The 17,873-nt window shown below is 48.8% G+C and overlaps 27 non-coding genes across 27 annotated transcripts; all 27 read right to left on the minus strand.

The window, feature by feature from the left end:
• Positions 1 to 344: 344 nt before the first annotated feature.
• Positions 345 to 455, minus strand: trnal-caa. Its single transcript has 2 exons — positions 418 to 455; positions 345 to 390 (listed from the first exon to the last, which is right to left on the minus strand). It is a non-coding gene; the product is annotated as a tRNA-Leu (tRNA).
• A 1,405-nt stretch (positions 456 to 1,860) lies between these two features.
• trnal-caa lies at positions 1,861 to 1,971 on the minus strand. Its single transcript has 2 exons — positions 1,934 to 1,971; positions 1,861 to 1,906 (listed from the first exon to the last, which is right to left on the minus strand). It is a non-coding gene; the product is annotated as a tRNA-Leu (tRNA).
• Positions 1,972 to 2,174: 203 nt separating this feature from the next.
• Positions 2,175 to 2,246, minus strand: trnac-gca. The gene has a single exon. It is a non-coding gene; the product is annotated as a tRNA-Cys (tRNA).
• A 1,130-nt stretch (positions 2,247 to 3,376) lies between these two features.
• trnal-caa lies at positions 3,377 to 3,487 on the minus strand. The gene is made up of 2 exons: positions 3,450 to 3,487; positions 3,377 to 3,422 (listed from the first exon to the last, which is right to left on the minus strand). It is a non-coding gene; the product is annotated as a tRNA-Leu (tRNA).
• A 1,405-nt stretch (positions 3,488 to 4,892) lies between these two features.
• Positions 4,893 to 5,003, minus strand: trnal-caa. The gene is made up of 2 exons: positions 4,966 to 5,003; positions 4,893 to 4,938 (listed from the first exon to the last, which is right to left on the minus strand). It is a non-coding gene; the product is annotated as a tRNA-Leu (tRNA).
• A 190-nt stretch (positions 5,004 to 5,193) lies between these two features.
• Positions 5,194 to 5,265, minus strand: trnac-gca. The gene has a single exon. It is a non-coding gene; the product is annotated as a tRNA-Cys (tRNA).
• Positions 5,266 to 5,641: 376 nt separating this feature from the next.
• Positions 5,642 to 5,752, minus strand: trnal-caa. The gene is made up of 2 exons: positions 5,715 to 5,752; positions 5,642 to 5,687 (listed from the first exon to the last, which is right to left on the minus strand). It is a non-coding gene; the product is annotated as a tRNA-Leu (tRNA).
• A 203-nt stretch (positions 5,753 to 5,955) lies between these two features.
• Positions 5,956 to 6,027, minus strand: trnac-gca. The gene has a single exon. It is a non-coding gene; the product is annotated as a tRNA-Cys (tRNA).
• Positions 6,028 to 7,155: 1,128 nt separating this feature from the next.
• On the minus strand, positions 7,156 to 7,266 carry trnal-caa. Its single transcript has 2 exons — positions 7,229 to 7,266; positions 7,156 to 7,201 (listed from the first exon to the last, which is right to left on the minus strand). It is a non-coding gene; the product is annotated as a tRNA-Leu (tRNA).
• Positions 7,267 to 7,911: 645 nt separating this feature from the next.
• trnal-caa lies at positions 7,912 to 8,022 on the minus strand. The gene is made up of 2 exons: positions 7,985 to 8,022; positions 7,912 to 7,957 (listed from the first exon to the last, which is right to left on the minus strand). It is a non-coding gene; the product is annotated as a tRNA-Leu (tRNA).
• Positions 8,023 to 8,985: 963 nt separating this feature from the next.
• Positions 8,986 to 9,057, minus strand: trnac-gca. Its single transcript has one exon. It is a non-coding gene; the product is annotated as a tRNA-Cys (tRNA).
• Positions 9,058 to 9,427: 370 nt separating this feature from the next.
• On the minus strand, positions 9,428 to 9,538 carry trnal-caa. Its single transcript has 2 exons — positions 9,501 to 9,538; positions 9,428 to 9,473 (listed from the first exon to the last, which is right to left on the minus strand). It is a non-coding gene; the product is annotated as a tRNA-Leu (tRNA).
• Positions 9,539 to 9,741: 203 nt separating this feature from the next.
• On the minus strand, positions 9,742 to 9,813 carry trnac-gca. Its single transcript has one exon. It is a non-coding gene; the product is annotated as a tRNA-Cys (tRNA).
• Positions 9,814 to 10,183: 370 nt separating this feature from the next.
• trnal-caa lies at positions 10,184 to 10,294 on the minus strand. The gene is made up of 2 exons: positions 10,257 to 10,294; positions 10,184 to 10,229 (listed from the first exon to the last, which is right to left on the minus strand). It is a non-coding gene; the product is annotated as a tRNA-Leu (tRNA).
• A 645-nt stretch (positions 10,295 to 10,939) lies between these two features.
• Positions 10,940 to 11,050, minus strand: trnal-caa. The gene is made up of 2 exons: positions 11,013 to 11,050; positions 10,940 to 10,985 (listed from the first exon to the last, which is right to left on the minus strand). It is a non-coding gene; the product is annotated as a tRNA-Leu (tRNA).
• Positions 11,051 to 11,253: 203 nt separating this feature from the next.
• On the minus strand, positions 11,254 to 11,325 carry trnac-gca. Its single transcript has one exon. It is a non-coding gene; the product is annotated as a tRNA-Cys (tRNA).
• A 370-nt stretch (positions 11,326 to 11,695) lies between these two features.
• On the minus strand, positions 11,696 to 11,806 carry trnal-caa. Its single transcript has 2 exons — positions 11,769 to 11,806; positions 11,696 to 11,741 (listed from the first exon to the last, which is right to left on the minus strand). It is a non-coding gene; the product is annotated as a tRNA-Leu (tRNA).
• A 645-nt stretch (positions 11,807 to 12,451) lies between these two features.
• On the minus strand, positions 12,452 to 12,562 carry trnal-caa. The gene is made up of 2 exons: positions 12,525 to 12,562; positions 12,452 to 12,497 (listed from the first exon to the last, which is right to left on the minus strand). It is a non-coding gene; the product is annotated as a tRNA-Leu (tRNA).
• Positions 12,563 to 12,765: 203 nt separating this feature from the next.
• Positions 12,766 to 12,837, minus strand: trnac-gca. The gene has a single exon. It is a non-coding gene; the product is annotated as a tRNA-Cys (tRNA).
• Positions 12,838 to 13,207: 370 nt separating this feature from the next.
• Positions 13,208 to 13,318, minus strand: trnal-caa. Its single transcript has 2 exons — positions 13,281 to 13,318; positions 13,208 to 13,253 (listed from the first exon to the last, which is right to left on the minus strand). It is a non-coding gene; the product is annotated as a tRNA-Leu (tRNA).
• A 203-nt stretch (positions 13,319 to 13,521) lies between these two features.
• On the minus strand, positions 13,522 to 13,593 carry trnac-gca. The gene has a single exon. It is a non-coding gene; the product is annotated as a tRNA-Cys (tRNA).
• Positions 13,594 to 14,265: 672 nt separating this feature from the next.
• On the minus strand, positions 14,266 to 14,337 carry trnac-gca. The gene has a single exon. It is a non-coding gene; the product is annotated as a tRNA-Cys (tRNA).
• Positions 14,338 to 15,464: 1,127 nt separating this feature from the next.
• On the minus strand, positions 15,465 to 15,575 carry trnal-caa. Its single transcript has 2 exons — positions 15,538 to 15,575; positions 15,465 to 15,510 (listed from the first exon to the last, which is right to left on the minus strand). It is a non-coding gene; the product is annotated as a tRNA-Leu (tRNA).
• Positions 15,576 to 16,538: 963 nt separating this feature from the next.
• Positions 16,539 to 16,610, minus strand: trnac-gca. Its single transcript has one exon. It is a non-coding gene; the product is annotated as a tRNA-Cys (tRNA).
• A 370-nt stretch (positions 16,611 to 16,980) lies between these two features.
• Positions 16,981 to 17,091, minus strand: trnal-caa. The gene is made up of 2 exons: positions 17,054 to 17,091; positions 16,981 to 17,026 (listed from the first exon to the last, which is right to left on the minus strand). It is a non-coding gene; the product is annotated as a tRNA-Leu (tRNA).
• Positions 17,092 to 17,294: 203 nt separating this feature from the next.
• Positions 17,295 to 17,366, minus strand: trnac-gca. The gene has a single exon. It is a non-coding gene; the product is annotated as a tRNA-Cys (tRNA).
• A 370-nt stretch (positions 17,367 to 17,736) lies between these two features.
• trnal-caa lies at positions 17,737 to 17,847 on the minus strand. Its single transcript has 2 exons — positions 17,810 to 17,847; positions 17,737 to 17,782 (listed from the first exon to the last, which is right to left on the minus strand). It is a non-coding gene; the product is annotated as a tRNA-Leu (tRNA).
• Between the last annotated feature and the right edge of the window lie 26 nt (positions 17,848 to 17,873).

Raw genomic sequence — 17,873 nt, forward strand, 5'->3', positions numbered from 1 at the left:
GCTTATTTTGTATCACACTGCGGCTGAAACGCCCTCAACACTGCTGAACTCAAGCATTTCTTTTACCTGTCTGACTGTCTTCACTCTCTGGAGTGGCAAAGGCACCGCTCTCAACTGAATGCAATTTAACCTTGTGCCAGAATTTTGGGTGGTAGCAAAAATAGTCAGGTCAGTAGTAAAAGAGCAGATTTCATTGTGTTCCGTTGAGTAAAATCAGCTAATCTTCCATGGAGGACTTGGTGTTGGGGTCCAGTCAGCCTCACCGGTGTCCATTTTGACATCTTTTCTCGCACAACCACTTCCCTGCGATGGGTCTGTCCATTGCCACTTCAAATAAAAGCCTATGTCAGAAGTGGGATTCGAACCCACGCCTCCATTCGGAGACCAGAAATCCCTTGCCTGGGGAAGGCACTTCGCCTTGAGTCTGGCGCCTTAGACCGCTCGGCCATCCTGACTGGCAGAGCTAAAGTGAGACGAGCTGCTTGAAGCTTGTGTTTTTTGCGGAGGAGACTGAGGAGACACATTTTCAGCAGTCCTTTCATTTTCAGTTGAAGCATTTGCTTTCAGGTCACGGAGTGACCAGTTTACCAGGCTGACACAAAAACGGCAAAACAGTTAGGCAAACGCACTTAAGCACGCCAGCTTGCGTGCATGTTTGAGGGGGCACCAGGATTTGAACCTAGGACCTCTTGATCTGCAGTCAAATGCTCTACCACTGAGCTATACCCCCTGCACAGGGAGGTGGACCAGACTGTTGCTTATTTTGTATCACACTGCGGCTGAAACGCCCTCAACACTGCTGAACTCAAGCATTTCTTTTACCTGTCTGACTGTCTTCACTCTCTGGAGTGGCAAAGGCACCGCTCTCAACTGAATGCAATTAAACCTTGTGCCAAAATTTTGGGTGGTAGCAAAAATAGTCAGGTCTGTAGTAAAAGAGCAGATTTCATTGTGTTCTGTTGAGTAAAATCAGCTAATCTTCCATGGAGGACTTGGTGTTGGAAAATAGCCAGTCAGCCTCACCGGTGTCCATTTTGACGTCTTTTCTCGCACAACCACTTCCCTGCGATGGGTCTGTCCATTGCCACTTCAAATAAAAGCCTATGTCAGAAGTGGGATTCGAACCCAAGCCTCCATTCGGAGACCAGAAATCCCTTGCCTGAGGAAGGTACTTCGCCTTGAGTCTGGCGCCTTAGACCGCTCGGCCATCCTGACTGGCAGAGCTAAAGTGAGACGAGCTGCTCGAAGCTTGTGTTTTTTGCGGAAAAGACTGAGGAGACACATTTTCAGCAGTCCTTTCATTTTCAGTTGAAGCATTTGCTTTCAGGTCACGGAGTGACCAGTTTACCAGGCTGACACAAAAACGGCAAAACAGTTAGGCAAACGCACTTAAGCACGCCAGCTTGCGTGCATGTTTGAGGGAGCACCAGGATTTGAACCTGGGACCTCTTGATCTGCAGTCAAATGCTCTACCACTGAGCTATACCCCCTGCACAGCAAGGTGGACCAGACTGTTGCTTATTTTGTATCACACTGCGGCTGAAACGCCCTCAACACTGCTGAACTCAAGCATTTCTTTTACCTGTCTGACTGTCTTCACTCTCTGGAGTGGCAAAGGCACCGCTCTCAACTGAATGCAATTTAACCTTGTGCCAGAATTTTGGGTGGTAGCAAAAATAGTCAGGTCAGTAGTAAAAGAGCAGATTTCATTGTGTTCCGTTGAGTAAAATCAGCTAATCTTCCATGGAGGACTTGGTGTTGGGGTCCAGTCAGCCTCACCGGTGTCCATTTTGACGTCTTTTCTCGCACAACCACTTCCCTGCGATGGGTCTGTCCATTGCCACTTCAAATAAAAGCCTATGTCAGAAGTGGGATTCGAACCCACGCCTCCATTCGGAGACCAGAAATCCCTTGCCTGGGGAAGGCACTTCGCCTTGAGTCTGGCGCCTTAGACCGCTCGGCCATCCTGACTGGCAGAGCTAAAGTGAGACGAGCTGCTTGAAGCTTGTGTTTTTTGCGGAGGAGACTGAGGAGACACATTTTCAGCAGTCCTTTTATTTTCAGTTGAAGCATTTGCTTTCAGGTCACGGAGTGACCAGTTTACCAGGCTGACACAAAAACGGCAAAACAGTTAGGCAAACGCACTTAAGCACGCCAGCTTGCGTGCATGTTTGAGGGGGCACCAGGATTTGAACCTGGGACCTCTTGATCTGCAGTCAAATGCTCTACCACTGAGCTATACCCCCTGCACAGGGAGGTGGACCAGACTGTTGCTTATTTTGTATCACACTGCGGCTGAAACGCCCTCAACACTGCTGAACTCAAGCATTTCTTTTACCTGTCTGACTGTCTTCACTCTCTGGAGTGGCAAAGGCACCGCTCTCAACTGAATGCAATTAAACCTTGTGCCAAAATTTTGGGTGGTAGCAAAAATAGTCAGGTCTGTAGTAAAAGAGCAGATTTCATTGTGTTCTGTTGAGTAAAATCAGCTAATCTTCCATGGAGGACTTGGTGTTGGAAAATAGCCAGTCAGCCTCACCGGTGTCCATTTTGACGTCTTTTCTCGCACAACCACTTCCCTGCGATGGGTCTGTCCATTGCCACTTCAAATAAAAGCCTATGTCAGAAGTGGGATTCGAACCCAAGCCTCCATTCGGAGACCAGAAATCCCTTGCCTGAGGAAGGTACTTCGCCTTGAGTCTGGCGCCTTAGACCGCTCGGCCATCCTGACTGGCAGAGCTAAAGTGAGACGAGCTGCTCGAAGCTTGTGTTTTTTGCGGAAAAGACTGAGGAGACACATTTTCAGCAGTCCTTTCATTTTCAGTTGAAGCATTTGCTTTCAGGTCACGGAGTGACCAGTTTACCAGGCTGACACAAAAACGGCAAAACAGTTAGGCAAACGCACTTAAGCACGCCAGCTTGCGTGCATGTTTGAGGGAGCACCAGGATTTGAACCTGGGACCTCTTGATCTGCAGTCAAATGCTCTACCACTGAGCTATACCCCCTGCACAGCAAGGTGGACCAGACTGTTGCTTATTTTGTATCACACTGCGGCTGAAACGCCCTCAACACTGCTGAACTCAAGCATTTCTTTTACCTGTCTGACTGTCTTCACTCTCTGGAGTGGCAAAGGCACCGCTCTCAACTGAATGCAATTTAACCTTGTGCCAGAATTTTGGGTGGTAGCAAAAATAGTCAGGTCAGTAGTAAAAGAGCAGATTTCATTGTGTTCCGTTGAGTAAAATCAGCTAATCTTCCATGGAGGACTTGGTGTTGGGGTCCAGTCAGCCTCACCGGTGTCCATTTTGACATCTTTTCTCGCACAACCACTTCCCTGCGATGGGTCTGTCCATTGCCACTTCAAATAAAAGCCTATGTCAGAAGTGGGATTCGAACCCACGCCTCCATTCGGAGACCAGAAATCCCTTGCCTGGGGAAGGCACTTCGCCTTGAGTCTGGCGCCTTAGACCGCTCGGCCATCCTGACTGGCAGAGCTAAAGTGAGACGAGCTGCTTGAAGCTTGTGTTTTTTGCGGAGGAGACTGAGGAGACACATTTTCAGCAGTCCTTTCATTTTCAGTTGAAGCATTTGCTTTCAGGTCACGGAGTGACCAGTTTACCAGGCTGACACAAAAACGGCAAAACAGTTAGGCAAACGCACTTAAGCACGCCAGCTTGCGTGCATGTTTGAGGGGGCACCACGATTTGAACCTGGGACCTCTTGATCTGCAGTCAAATGCTCTACCACTGAGCTATACCCCCTGCACAGGGAGGTGGACCAGACTGTTGCTTATTTTGTATCACACTGCGGCTGAAACGCCCTCAACACTGCTGAACTCAAGCATTTCTTTTACCTGTCTGACTGTCTTCACTCTCTGGAGTGGCAAAGGCACCGCTCTCAACTGAATGCAATTAAACCTTGTGCCAAAATTTTGGGTGGTAGCAAAAATAGTCAGGTCTGTAGTAAAAGAGCAGATTTCATTGTGTTCTGTTGAGTAAAATCAGCTAATCTTCCATGGAGGACTTGGTGTTGGAAAATAGCCAGTCAGCCTCACCGGTGTCCATTTTGACGTCTTTTCTCGCACAACCACTTCCCTGCGATGGGTCTGTCCATTGCCACTTCAAATAAAAGCCTATGTCAGAAGTGGGATTCGAACCCAAGCCTCCATTCGGAGACCAGAAATCCCTTGCCTGAGGAAGGTACTTCGCCTTGAGTCTGGCGCCTTAGACCGCTCGGCCATCCTGACTGGCAGAGCTAAAGTGAGACGAGCTGCTCGAAGCTTGTGTTTTTTGCGGAAAAGACTGAGGAGACACATTTTCAGCAGTCCTTTCATTTTCAGTTGAAGCATTTGCTTTCAGGTCACGGAGTGACCAGTTTACCAGGCTGACACAAAAACGGCAAAACAGTTAGGCAAACGCACTTAAGCACGCCAGCTTGCGTGCATGTTTGAGGGAGCACCAGGATTTGAACCTGGGACCTCTTGATCTGCAGTCAAATGCTCTACCACTGAGCTATACCCCCTGCACAGCAAGGTGGACCAGACAGTTGCTTATTTTGTATCACACTGCGGCTGAAACGCCCTCAACACTGCTGAACTCAAGCATTTCTTTTACCTGTCTGACTGTCTTCACTCTCTGGAGTGGCAAAGGCACCGCTCTCAACTGAATGCAATTTAACCTTGTGCCAGAATTTTGGGTGGTAGCAAAAATAGTCAGGTCAGTAGTAAAAGAGCAGATTTCATTGTGTTCCGTTGAGTAAAATCAGCTAATCTTCCATGGAGGACTTGGTGTTGGGGTCCAGTCAGCCTCACCGGTGTCCATTTTGACGTCTTTTCTCGCACAACCACTTCCCTGCGATGGGTCTGTCCATTGCCACTTCAAATAAAAGCCTATGTCAGAAGTGGGATTCGAACCCACGCCTCCATTCGGAGACCAGAAATCCCTTGCCTGGGGAAGGCACTTCGCCTTGAGTCTGGCGCCTTAGACCGCTCGGCCATCCTGACTGGCAGAGCTAAAGTGAGACGAGCTGCTTGAAGCTTGTGTTTTTTGCGGAGGAGACTGAGGAGACACATTTTCAGCAGTCCTTTCATTTTCAGTTGAAGCATTTGCTTTCAGGTCACGGAGTGACCAGTTTACCAGGCTGACACAAAAACGGCAAACGCATTTGCGCACGCCAGCTTGCGTGCATGTTTGAGGGGGCACCAGGATTTGAACCTGGGACCTCTTGATCTGCAGTCAAATGCTCTACCACTGAGCTATACCCCCTGCACAGGGAGGTGGACCAGACTGTTGCTTATTTTGTATCACACTGCGGCTGAAACGCCCTCAACACTGCTGAACTCAAGCATTTCTTTTACCTTACCTGTCTGACTGTCTTCACTCTCTGGAGTGGCAAAGGCAACGCTCTCAACTGAATGCAATTACACCTTGTGCCAGAATTTTGGGTGGTAGCAAAAATAGTCAGGTCTGTAGTAAAAGAGATTTCATTGTGTTCCGTTGAGTAAAATCAGCTAATCTTCCATGGAGGACTTGGTGTTGGAAAATAGCCAGTCAGCCTCACCGGTGTCCATTTTGACGTCTTTTCTCGCACAACCACTTCCCTGCGATGGGTCTGTCCATTGCCACTTCAAATAAAAGCCTATGTCAGAAATGGGATTCGAACCCACGCCTCCATTCGGAGACCAGAAATCCCTTGCCTGGGGAAGGCACTTCGCCTTGAGTCTGGCGCCTTAGACCGCTCGGCCATCCTGACTGGCAGAGCTAAAGTGAGACGAGCTGCTCGAAGCTTGTGTTTTTTGCGGAGGAGACTGAGGAGACACATTTTCAGCAGTCCTTTCATTTTCAGTTGAAGCATTTGCTTTCAGGTCACGGAGTGACCAGTTTACCAGGCTGTCACAAAATCGGCAAAACAGTTAGGCAAACGCATTTGCGCAGGCCAGTTTGCGTGCATGTTTGAGGGGGCACCAGGATTTGAACCTGGGACCTCTTGATCTGCAGTCAAATGCTCTACCACTGAGCTATACCCCCTGCACAGCGAGGTGGACTAGACTGTTGCTTATTTTGTATCACACTGCGGCTGAAACGCCCTCAACACTGCTGAACTCAAGCATTTCTTTTACCTGTCTGACTGTCTTCACTCTCTGGAGTGGCAAAGGCACCGCTCTCAACTGAATGCAATTACACCTTGTGCCAGAATTTTGGGTGGTAGCAAAAATAGTCAGGTCTGTAGTAAAAGAGATTTCATTGTGTTCCGTTGAGTAAAATCAGCTAATCTTCCATGGAGGACTTGGTGTTGGAAAATAGCCAGTCAGCCTCACCGGTGTCCATTTTGACATCTTTTCTCGCACAACCACTTCCCTGTGATGGGTCTGTCCATTGCCACTTCAAATAAAAGCCTATGTAAGAAAGTGGGATTCGAACCCACACCTCCATTCGGAGACCAGAAATCCCTTGCCTGGGGAAGGCACTTCGCCTTGAGTCTGGCGCCTTAGACCGCTCGGCCATCCTGACTGGCAGAGCTAAAGTGAGACGAGCTGCTCGAAGCTTGTGTTTTTTGCGGAGGAGACTGAGGAGACACATTTTCAGCAGTCCTTTCATTTTCAGTTGAAGCATTTGCTTTCAGGTCACGGAGTGACCAGTTTACCAGGCTGTCACAAAATCGGCAAAACAGTTAGGCAAACGCATTTGCGCAGGCCAGTTTGCGTGCATGTTTGAGGGGGCACCACGATTTGAACCTGGGACCTCTTGATCTGCAGTCAAATGCTCTACCACTGAGCTATACCCCCTGCACAGCGAGGTGGACTAGACTGTTGCTTATTTTGTATCACACTGCGGCTGAAACGCCCTCAACACTGCTGAACTCAAGCATTTCTTTTACCTGTCTGACTGTCTTCACTCTCTGGAGTGGCAAAGGCACCGCTCTCAACTGAATGCAATTAAACCTTGTGCCAAAATTTTGGGTGGTAGCAACAATAGTCAGGTCTGTAGTAAAAGAGCAGATTTCATTGTGTTCCGTTGAGTAAAATCAGCTAATCTTCCATGGAGGACTTGGTGTTGGGGTCCAGTCAGCCTCACCGGTGTCCATTTTGACGTCTTTTCTCGCACAACCACTTCCCTGCGATGGGTCTGTCCATTGCCACTTCAAATAAAAGCCTATGTCAGAAGTGGGATTCGAACCCACGCCTCCATTCGGAGACCAGAAATCCCTTGCCTGAGGAAGGCTCTTCGCCTTGAGTCTGGCGCCTTAGACCGCTCGGCCATCCTGACTGGCAGAGCTAAAGTGAGACGAGCTGCTCGAATCTTGTGTTTTTTGCGGAAAAGACTGAGGAGACACATTTTCAGCAGTCCTTTCATTTTCAGTTGAAGCATTTGCTTTCAGGTCACGGAGTGACCAGTTTACCAGGCTGACACAAAAACGGCAAAACAGTTAGGCAAACGCACTTAAGCACGCCAGCTTGCGTGCATGTTTGAGGGGGCACCACGATTTGAACCTGGGACCTCTTGATCTGCAGTCAAATGCTCTACAACTGAGCTATACCCCCTGCACAGAAAGGTGGACCAGACTGTTGCTTATTTTGTATCACACTGCGGCTGAAACGCCCTCAACACTGCTGAACTCAAGCATTTCTTTTACCTGTCTGACTGTCTTCACTCTCTGGAGTGGCAAAGGCAACGCTCTCAACTGAATGCAATTACACCTTGTGCCAGAATTTTGGGTGGTAGCAAAAATAGTCAGGTCTGTAGTAAAAGAGCAGATTTCATTTTGTTCCTTTGAGTAAAATCAGCTAATCTTCCATGGAGGACTTGGTGTTGGGGTCCAGTCAGCCTCACCGGTGTCCATTTTGACGTCTTTTCTCGCACAACCACTTCCCTGCGATGGGTCTGTCCATTGCCACTTCAAATAAAAGCCTATGTCAGAAGTGGGATTCGAACCCACGCCTCCATTCGGAGACCAGAAATCCCTTGCCTGAGGAAGGCACGTCGCCTTGAGTCTGGCGCCTTAGACCGCTCGGCCATCCTGACTGGCAGAGCTAAAGTGAGACGAGCTGCTCGAAGCTTGTGTTTATTGCGGAAAAGACTGAGGAGAAACATTTTCAGCAGTCCTTTCATTTTCAGTTGAAGCATTTGCTTTCAGGTCACGGAGTGACCAGTTTACCAGGCTGACACAAAAACGGCAAAACAGTTAGGCAAACGCACTTAAGCACGCCAGCTTGCGTGCATGTTTGAGGGGTCACCAGGATTTGAACCTGGGACCTCTTGATCTGCAGTAAAATGCTCTACCACTGAGCTATACCCCCTGCACAGGGAGGTGGACCAGACTGTTGCTTATTTTGTATCACACTGCGGCTGAAACGCCCTCAACACTGCTGAACTCAAGCATTTCTTTTACCTGTCTGACTGTCTTCACTCTCTGGAGTGGCAAAGGCACCGCTCTCAACTGAATGCAATTAAACCTTGTGCCAAAATTTTGGGTGGTAGCAAAAATAGTCAGGTCTGTAGTAAAAGAGCAGATTTCATTGTGTTCTGTTGAGTAAAATCAGCTAATCTTCCATGGAGGACTTGGTGTTGGAAAATAGCCAGTCAGCCTCACCGGTGTCCATTTTGACGTCTTTTCTCGCACAACCACTTCCCTGCGATGGGTCTGTCCATTGCCACTTCAAATAAAAGCCTATGTCAGAAGTGGGATTCGAACACAAGCCTCCATTCGGAGACCAGAAATCCCTTGCCTGAGGAAGGCACTTCGCCTTGAGTCTGGCGCCTTAGACCGCTCGGCCATCCTGACTGGCAGAGCTAAAGTGAGACGAGCTGCTCGAAGCTTGTGTTTTTTGCGGAAAAGACTGAGGAGACACATTTTCAGCAGTCCTTTCATTTTCAGTTGAAGCATTTGCTTTCAGGTCACGGAGTGACCAGTTTACCAGGCTGACACAAAAACGGCAAAACAGTTAGGCAAACGCACTTAAGCACGCCAGCTTGCGTGCATGTTTGAGGGGGCACCAGGATTTGAACCTGGGACCTCTTGATCTGCAGTCAAATGCTCTACCACTGAGCTATACCCCCTGCACAGCAAGGTGGACCAGACTGTTGCTTATTTTGTATCACACTGCGGCTGAAACGCCCTCAACACTGCTGAACTCATGCATTTCTTTTACCTGTCTGACTGTCTTCACTCTCTGGAGTGGCAAAGGCACCGCTCTCAACTGAATGCAATTTAACCTTGTGCCAGAATTTTGGGTGGTAGCAAAAATAGTCAGGTCAGTAGTAAAAGAGCAGATTTCATTGTGTTCCGTTGAGTAAAATCAGCTAATCTTCCATGGAGGACTTGGTGTTGGGGTCCAGTCAGCCTCACCGGTGTCCATTTTGACGTCTTTTCTCGCACAACCACTTCCCTGCGATGGGTCTGTCCATTGCCACTTCAAATAAAAGCCTATGTCAGAAGTGGGATTCGAACCCACGCCTCCATTCGGAGACCAGAAATCCCTTGCCTGGGGAAGGCACTTCGCCTTGAGTCTGGCGCCTTAGACCGCTCGGCCATCCTGACTGGCAGAGCTAAAGTGAGACGAGCTGCTTGAAGCTTGTGTTTTTTGCGGAGGAGACTGAGGAGACACATTTTCAGCAGTCCTTTCATTTTCAGTTGAAGCATTTGCTTTCAGGTCACGGAGTGACCAGTTTACCAGGCTGACACAAAAACGGCAAAACAGTTAGGCAAACGCACTTAAGCACGCCAGCTTGCGTGCATGTTTGAGGGGGCACCAGGATTTGAACCTGGGACCTCTTGATCTGCAGTCAAATGCTCTACCACTGAGCTATACCCCCTGCACAGGAAGGTGGACCAGACTGTTGCTTATTTTGTATCACACTGCGGCTGAAACGCCCTCAACACTGCTGAACTCATGCATTTCTTTTACCTGTCTGACTGTCTTCACTCTCTGGAGTGGCAAAGGCACCGCTCTCAACTGAATGCAATTTAACCTTGTGCCAGAATTTTGGGTGGTAGCAAAAATAGTCAGGTCAGTAGTAAAAGAGCAGATTTCATTGTGTTCCGTTGAGTAAAATCAGCTAATCTTCCATGGAGGACTTGGTGTTGGGGTCCAGTCAGCCTCACCGGTGTCCATTTTGACGTCTTTTCTCGCACAACCACTTCCCTGCGATGGGTCTGTCCATTGCCACTTCAAATAAAAGCCTATGTCAGAAGTGGGATTCGAACCCACGCCTCCATTCGGAGACCAGAAATCCCTTGCCTGGGGAAGGCACTTCGCCTTGAGTCTGGCGCCTTAGACCGCTCGGCCATCCTGACTGGCAGAGCTAAAGTGAGACGAGCTGCTCGAATCTTGTGTTTTTTGCGGAAAAGACTGAGGAGACACGTTTTCAGCAGTCCTTTCATTTTCAGTTGAAGCATTTGCTTTCAGGTCACGGAGTGACCAGTTTACCAGGCTGACACAAAAACGGCAAAACAGTTAGGCAAACGCACTTAAGCACGCCAGCTTGCGTGCATGTTTGAGGGGGCACCACGATTTGAACCTGGGACCTCTTGATCTGCAGTCAAATGCTCTACCACTGAGCTATACCCCCTGCACAGAAAGGTGGACCAGACTGTTGCTTATTTTGTATCACACTGCGGCTGAAACGCCCTCAACACTGCTGAACTCAAGCATTTCTTTTACCTGTCTGACTGTCTTCACTCTCTGGAGTGGCAAAGGCACCGCTCTCAACTGAATGCAATTACACCTTGTGCCAGAATTTTGGGTGGTAGCAAAAATAGTCAGGTCTGTAGTAAAAGAGCAGATTTCATTTTGTTCCTTTGAGTAAAATCAGCTAATCTTCCATGGAGGACTTGGTGTTGGGGTCCAGTCAGCCTCACCGGTGTCCATTTTGACGTCTTTTCTCGCACAACCACTTCCCTGCGATGGGTCTGTCCATTGCCACTTCAAATAAAAGCCTATGTCAGAAGTGGGATTCGAACCCACGCCTCCATTCGGAGACCAGAAATCCCTTGCCTGGGGAAGGCACTTCGCCTTGAGTCTGGCGCCTTAGACCGCTCGGCCATCCTGACTGGCAGAGCTAAAGTGAGACGAGCTGCTTGAAGCTTGTGTTTTTTGCGGAGGAGACTGAGGAGACACATTTTCAGCAGTCCTTTCATTTTCAGTTGAAGCATTTGCTTTCAGGTCACGGAGTGACCAGTTTACCAGGCTGACACAAAAACGGCAAAACAGTTAGGCAAACGCACTTAAGCACGCCAGCTTGCGTGCATGTTTGAGGGGGCACCAGGATTTGAACCTGGGACCTCTTGATCTGCAGTCAAATGCTCTACCACTGAGCTATACCCCCTGCACAGGAAGGTGGACCAGACTGTTGCTTATTTTGTATCACACTGCGGCTGAAACGCCCTCAACACTGCTGAACTCAAGCATTTCTTTTACCTGTCTGACTGTCTTCACTCTCTGGAGTGGCAAAGGCAACGCTCTCAACTGAATGCAATTACACCTTGTGCCAGAATTTTGGGTGGTAGCAAAAATAGTCAGGTCTGTAGTAAAAGAGCAGATTTCATTTTGTTCCTTTGAGTAAAATCAGCTAATCTTCCATGGAGGACTTGGTGTTGGGGTCCAGTCAGCCTCACCGGTGTCCATTTTGACGTCTTTTCTCGCACAACCACTTCCCTGCGATGGGTCTGTCCATTGCCACTTCAAATAAAAGCCTATGTCAGAAGTGGGATTCGAACCCACGCCTCCATTCGGAGACCAGAAATCCCTTGCCTGAGGAAGGCACGTCGCCTTGAGTCTGGCGCCTTAGACCGCTCGGCCATCCTGACTGGCAGAGCTAAAGTGAGACGAGCTGCTCGAAGCTTGTGTTTATTGCGGAAAAGACTGAGGAGAAACATTTTCAGCAGTCCTTTCATTTTCAGTTGAAGCATTTGCTTTCAGGTCACGGAGTGACCAGTTTACCAGGCTGACACAAAAACGGCAAAACAGTTAGGCAAACGCACTTAAGCACGCCAGCTTGCGTGCATGTTTGAGGGGGCACCAGGATTTGAACCTGGGACCTCTTGATCTGCAGTCAAATGCTCTACCACTGAGCTATACGCCCTGCACAGCAAGGTGGACCAGACTGTTGCTTATTTTGTATCACACTGCGGCTGAAACGCCCTCAACACTGCTGAACTCATGCATTTCTTTTACCTGTCTGACTGTCTTCACTCTCTGGAGTGGCAAAGGCACCGCTCTCAACTGAATGCAATTTAACCTTGTGCCAGAATTTTGGGTGGTAGCAAAAATAGTCAGGTCAGTAGTAAAAGAGCAGATTTCATTGTGTTCCGTTGAGTAAAATCAGCTAATCTTCCATGGAGGACTTGGTGTTGGGGTCCAGTCAGCCTCACCGGTGTCCATTTTGACGTCTTTTCTCGCACAACCACTTCCCTGCGATGGGTCTGTCCATTGCCACTTCAAATAAAAGCCTATGTCAGAAGTGGGATTCGAACCCACGCCTCCATTCGGAGACCAGAAATCCCTTGCCTGAGGAAGGCACGTCGCCTTGAGTCTGGCGCCTTAGACCGCTCGGCCATCCTGACTGGCAGAGCTAAAGTGAGACGAGCTGCTCGAAGCTTGTGTTTATTGCGGAAAAGACTGAGGAGAAACATTTTCAGCAGTCCTTTCATTTTCAGTTGAAGCATTTGCTTTCAGGTCACGGAGTGACCAGTTTACCAGGCTGACACAAAAACGGCAAAACAGTTAGGCAAACGCACTTAAGCACGCCAGCTTGCGTGCATGTTTGAGGGGGCACCAGGATTTGAACCTGGGACCTCTTGATCTGCAGTCAAATGCTCTACCACTGAGCTATACCCCCTGCACAGGGAGGTGGACCAGACTGTTGCTTATTTTGTATCACACTGCGGCTGAAACGCCCTCAACACTGCTGAACTCAAGCATTTCTTTTACCTGTCTGACTGTCTTCACTCTCTGGAGTGGCAAAGGCACCGCTCTCAACTGAATGCAATTTAACCTTGTGCCAGAATTTTGGGTGGTAGCAAAAATAGTCAGGTCAGTAGTAAAAGAGCAGATTTCATTGTGTTCCGTTGAGTAAAATCAGCTAATCTTCCATGGAGGACTTGGTGTTGGGGTCCAGTCAGCCTCACCGGTGTCCATTTTGACGTCTTTTCTCGCACAACCACTTCCCTGCGATGGGTCTGTCCATTGCCACTTCAAATAAAAGCCTATGTCAGAAGTGGGATTCGAACCCACGCCTCCATTCGGAGACCAGAAATCCCTTGCCTGGGGAAGGCACTTCGCCTTGAGTCTGGCGCCTTAGACCGCTCGGCCATCCTGACTGGCAGAGCTAAAGTGAGACGAGCTGCTTGAAGCTTGTGTTTTTTGCGGAGGAGACTGAGGAGACACATTTTCAGCAGTCCTTTCATTTTCAGTTGAAGCATTTGCTTTCAGGTCACGGAGTGACCAGTTTACCAGGCTGACACAAAAACGGCAAAACAGTTAGGCAAACGCACTTAAGCACGCCAGCTTGCGTGCATGTTTGAGGGGGCACCAGGATTTGAACCTGGGACCTCTTGATCTGCAGTCAAATGCTCTACCACTGAGCTATACCCCCTGCACAGAAAGGTGGACCAGACTGTTGCTTATTTTGTATCACACTGCGGCTGAAACGCCCTCAACACTGCTGAACTCAAGCATTTCTTTTACCTGTCTGACTGTCTTCACTCTCTGGAGTGGCAAAGGCAACGCTCTCAACTGAATGCAATTACACCTTGTGCCAGAATTTTGGGTGGTAGCAAAAATAGTCAGGTCTGTAGTAAAAGAGATTTCATTGTGTTCCGTTGAGTAAAATCAGCTAATCTTCCATGGAGGACTTGGTGTTGGAAAATAGCCAGTCAGCCTCACCGGTGTCCATTTTGATGTCTTTTCTCGCACAACCACTTCCCTGCGATGGGTCTGTCCATTGCCACTTCAAATAAAAGCCTATGTCAGAAGTGGGATTCAAACCCACGCCTCCATTCGGAGACCAGAAATCCCTTGCCTGGGGAAGGCACTTCGCCTTGAGTCTGGCGCCTTAGACCGCTCGGCCATCCTGACTGGCAGAGCTAAAGTGAGACGAGCTGCTCGAAGCTTGTGTTTTTTACGGAGGAGACTGAGGAGACACATTTTCAGCAGTCCTTTAATTTTCAGTTGAAGCATTTGCTTTCAGGTCACGGAGTGACCAGTTTACCAGGCTGACACAAAAACGGCAAACGCATTTGCACACGCCAGCTTGCGTGCATGTTTGAGGGGGCACCAGGATTTGAACCTGGGACCTCTTGATCTGCAGTCAAATGCTCTACCACTGAGCTATACCCCCTGCACAGCGAGGTGGACCAGACTGTTGCTTATTTTGTATCACACTGCGGCTGAAACGCCCTCAACACTGCTGAACTCAAGCATTTCTTTTACCTGTCTGACTGTCTTCACTTTCTGGAGTGGCAAAGGCACCGCTCTCAACTGAATGCAATTACACCTTGTGCCAGAATTTTGGGTGGTAGCAAAAATAGTCAGGTCTGTAGTAAAAGAGATTTCATTGTGTTCCGTTGAGTAAAATCAGCTAATCTTCCATGGAGGACTTGGTGTTGGAAAATAGCCAGTCAGCCTCACCGGTGACCATTTTGACGTCTTTTCTCGCACAACCACTTCCCTGCGATGGGTCTGTCCATTGCCACTTCAAATAAAAGCCTATGTCAGAAGTGGGATTCGAACCCACGCCTCCATTAGGAGACTAGAAATCCCTTGTCTGAGGAAGGCACTTCGCCTTGAGTCTGGCGCCTTAGACCGCTCGGCCATCCTGACTGGCAGAGCTAAAGTGAGACGAGCTGCTCGAAGCTTGTGTTTTTTGCGGAGGAGACTGAGGAGACACATTTTCAGCAGTCCTTTCATTTTCAGTTGAAGCATTTGCTTTCAGGTCACGGAGTGACCAGTTTACCAGGCTGTCACAAAAACGGCAAAGCAGTTAGGCAAACGCATTTGCGCAGGCCAGTTTGCGTGCATGTTTGAGGGGGCACCACGATTTGAACCTGGGACCTCTTGATCTGCAGTCAAATGCTCTACCACTGAGCTATACCCCCTGCACAGAAAGGTGGACCAGACTGTTGCTTATTTTGTATCACACTGCGGCTGAAACGCCCTCAACACTGCTGAACTCAAGCATTTCTTTTACCTGTCTGACTGTCTTCACTCTCTGGAGTGGCAAAGGCAACGCTCTCAACTGAATGCAATTACACCTTGTGCCAGAATTTTGGGTGGTAGCAAAAATAGTCAGGTCTGTAGTAAAAGAGCAGATTTCATTTTGTTCCTTTGAGTAAAATCAGCTAATCTTCCATGGAGGACTTGGTGTTGGGGTCCAGTCAGCCTCACCGGTGTCCATTTTGACGTCTTTTCTCGCACAACCACTTCCCTGCGATGGGTCTGTCCATTGCCACTTCAAATAAAAGCCTATGTCAGAAGTGGGATTCGAACCCACGCCTCCATTCGGAGACCAGAAATCCCTTGCCTGAGGAAGGCACGTCGCCTTGAGTCTGGCGCCTTAGACCGCTCGGCCATCCTGACTGGCAGAGCTAAAGTGAGACGAGCTGCTCGAAGCTTGTGTTTATTGCGGAAAAGACTGAGGAGAAACATTTTCAGCAGTCCTTTCATTTTCAGTTGAAGCATTTGCTTTCAGGTCACGGAGTGACCAGTTTACCAGGCTGACACAAAAACGGCAAAACAGTTAGGCAAACGCACTTAAGCACGCCAGCTTGCGTGCATGTTTGAGGGGTCACCAGGATTTGAACCTGGGACCTCTTGATCTGCAGTAAAATGCTCTACCACTGAGCTATACCCCCTGCAAAGGGAGGTGGACCAGACTGTTGCTTATTTTGTATCACACTGCGGCTGAAACGCCCTCAACACTGCTGAACTCAAGCATTTCTTTTACCTGTCTGACTGTCTTCACTCTCTGGAGTGGCAAAGGCACCGCTCTCAACTGAATGCAATTAAACCTTGTGCCAAAATTTTGGGTGGTAGCAAAAATAGTCAGGTCTGTAGTAAAAGAGCAGATTTCATTGTGTTCTGTTGAGTAAAATCAGCTAATCTTCCATGGAGGACTTGGTGTTGGAAAATAGCCAGTCAGCCTCACCGGTGTCCATTTTGACGTCTTTTCTCGCACAACCACTTCCCTGCGATGGGTCTGTCCATTGCCACTTCAAATAAAAGCCTATGTCAGAAGTGGGATTCGAACACAAGCCTCCATTCGGAGACCAGAAATCCCTTGCCTGAGGAAGGCACTTCGCCTTGAGTCTGGCGCCTTAGACCGCTCGGCCATCCTGACTGGCAGAGCTAAAGTGAGACGAGCTGCTCGAAGCTTGTGTTTTTTGCGGAAAAGACTGAGGAGACACATTTTCAGCAGTCCTTTCATTTTCAGTTGAAGCATTTGCTTTCAGGTCACGGAGTGACCAGTTTACCAGGCTGACACAAAAACGGCAAAACAGTTAGGCAAACGCACTTAAGCACGCCAGCTTGCGTGCATGTTTGAGGGGGCACCAGGATTTGAACCTGGGACCTCTTGATCTGCAGTCAAATGCTCTACCACTGAGCTATACCCCCTGCACAGCAAGGTGGACCAGACTGTTGCTTATTTTGTATCACACTGCGGCTGAAACGCCCTCAACACTGCTGAACTCATGCATTTCTTTTACCTGTCTGACTGTCTTCACTCTCTGGAGTGGCAAAGGCACCGCTCTCAACTGAATGCAATTTAACCTTGTGCCAGAATTTTGGGTGGTAGCAAAAATAGTCAGGTCAGTAGTAAAAGAGCAGATTTCATTGTGTTCCGTTGAGTAAAATCAGCTAATCTTCCATGGAGGACTTGGTGTTGGGGTCCAGTCAGCCTCACCGGTGTCCATTTTGACGTCTTTTCTCGCACAACCACTTCCCTGCGATGGGTCTGTCCATTGCCACTTCAAATAAAAGCCTATGTCAGAAGTGGGATTCGAACCCACGCCTCCATTCGGAGACCAGAAATCCCTTGCCTGGGGAAGGCACTTCGCCTTGAGTCTGGCGCCTTAGACCGCTCGGCCATCCTGACTGGCAGAGCTAAAGTGAGACGAGCTGCTTGAAGCTTGTGTTTTTTGCGGAGGAGACTGAGGAGACACATTTTCAGCAGTCCTTTCATTTTCAGTTGAAGCATTTGCTTTCAGGTCACGGAGTGACCAGTTTACCAGGCTGACACAAAAACGGCAAAACAGTTAGGCAAACGCACTTAAGCACGCCAGCTTGCGTGCATGTTTGAGGGGGCACCAGGATTTGAACCTGGGACCTCTTGATCTGCAGTCAAATGCTCTACCACTGAGCTATACCCCCTGCACAGGAAGGTGGACCAGACTGTTGCTTATTTTGTATCACACTGCGGCTGAAACGCCCTCAACACTGCTGAACTCAAGCATTTCTTTTACCTGTCTGACTGTCTTCACTCTCTGGAGTGGCAAAGGCAACGCTCTCAACTGAATGCAATTACACCTTGTGCCAGAATTTTGGGTGGTAGCAAAAATAGTCAGGTCTGTAGTAAAAGAGCAGATTTCATTTTGTTCCTTTGAGTAAAATCAGCTAATCTTCCATGGAGGACTTGGTGTTGGGGTCCAGTCAGCCTCACCGGTGTCCATTTTGACGTCTTTTCTCGCACAACCACTTCCCTGCGATGGGTCTGTCCATTGCCACTTCAAATAAAAGCCTATGTCAGAAGTGGGATTCGAACCCACGCCTCCATTCGGAGACCAGAAATCCCTTGCCTGAGGAAGGCACGTCGCCTTGAGTCTGGCGCCTTAGACCGCTCGGCCATCCTGACTGGCAGAGCTAAAGTGAGACGAGCTG

Source organism: Alosa sapidissima, chromosome 8 (assembly GCF_018492685.1).
Source record: "Alosa sapidissima isolate fAloSap1 chromosome 8, fAloSap1.pri, whole genome shotgun sequence".
Taxonomy (NCBI): Eukaryota; Metazoa; Chordata; class Actinopteri; order Clupeiformes; family Clupeidae; genus Alosa; species Alosa sapidissima.